The sequence below is a fragment of the Egretta garzetta genome, unplaced genomic scaffold (assembly GCF_000687185.1).
Source record: "Egretta garzetta isolate BGI_Z169 unplaced genomic scaffold, ASM68718v1 scaffold178, whole genome shotgun sequence".
Classification (NCBI taxonomy): Eukaryota; Metazoa; Chordata; class Aves; order Pelecaniformes; family Ardeidae; genus Egretta; species Egretta garzetta.
The window spans coordinates 1,160,068-1,161,125 of NW_009260506.1; the positions used below are offsets into that span (position 1 = coordinate 1,160,068).

Here is a 1,058-nt window from a genome sequence, read left to right on the forward strand (position 1 = left end):
AGCAGGATAAGCATCCCTGCTTTCTTCCATTAAAGCATTAGCTTTCTCTGGACAAGAATCCACAAATTATTTCCACATTAATCAAATATTTATGGAAAGGAGGCAGGGCTCAACATCTCCCCAGTAGATTCTTTTCTTGATAGTAAATTTATGAGCCTGGTTTATATCTACAATAGCATACATGTATATTTTCATGGCAATCCATCACTTCTGAAGGCATATTCTTTTGTTATTCTGCATTTACTCTTAGAGTTACAGGCATTTATTTATCTCCTCCTCAAAATGTTGGGAAACAAGCTAATACAAATCTCAGTACATCAGAAAGATGACAACAGATAACACAGGAAAAACTATTCCATAATCCAATAGAAGCAGATAAAATTCAGTACACATCAAAGTAATTTCAGAAGCAATTTTTTATCTCTAGAGCAAACACCACTTAAAAATTTCAAGTTATTCTATGGGCTGAACCAAAGAAGTCACTAGCCTATGGAGTTTCATAAAGTCTGCAGAATTACCTCTTAAGCAGTATATAATCATACAGTAAATGAACTCGCTCTTGTTCTGCATTCTCCTGCCATATTTTCAGATTTACCCCACTTGAAAACGCATGAAAATAACCAAATTTCTCATGGCTTAGTCTGCTGGAGTTCTGTCCCAGCTGCCTTCACGCCATAAAGTATCTCTCATTTGGGGCCTCTTATATTTTCTCCCCTGTATTTGTTAGCCTAAATCAGACCCTCCTGTTACTGTACCTGGAACATGGCCATTTTTGCAGATGCATAAAGTCTAAAAAGAGTAATTTGTTTGCCCAGGGTAACAGAGCAAGTCAACAGTCAGAGCGTGGAGCGGGACTCGATTTTTCTGAAATTTGGGAATATAAAAGAACTCATTGGGCCATATTACCTTTCCAGGAATTGCTAACGATAAATTACTTAGGCAGCTGAAGATATACACCTCACTTCAGTGAGTTTGATTAAAAATGTTACCAACTGAGGTTTGTGAAATGAACCATATTTGTTAGACAGGAAGTAAATTCTAGATTATTTTTTTAAAAG

The 1,058-nt window shown here is 36.3% G+C and overlaps 1 protein-coding gene across 1 annotated transcript in view; it reads right to left on the minus strand.

Moving 5' to 3' along the window:
• The window catches only part of PTPRT (protein tyrosine phosphatase receptor type T), a 350,381-nt gene that overhangs the window by 48,750 nt on the left and 300,573 nt on the right, over positions 1–1,058 (minus strand). The window lies entirely within an intron of this gene.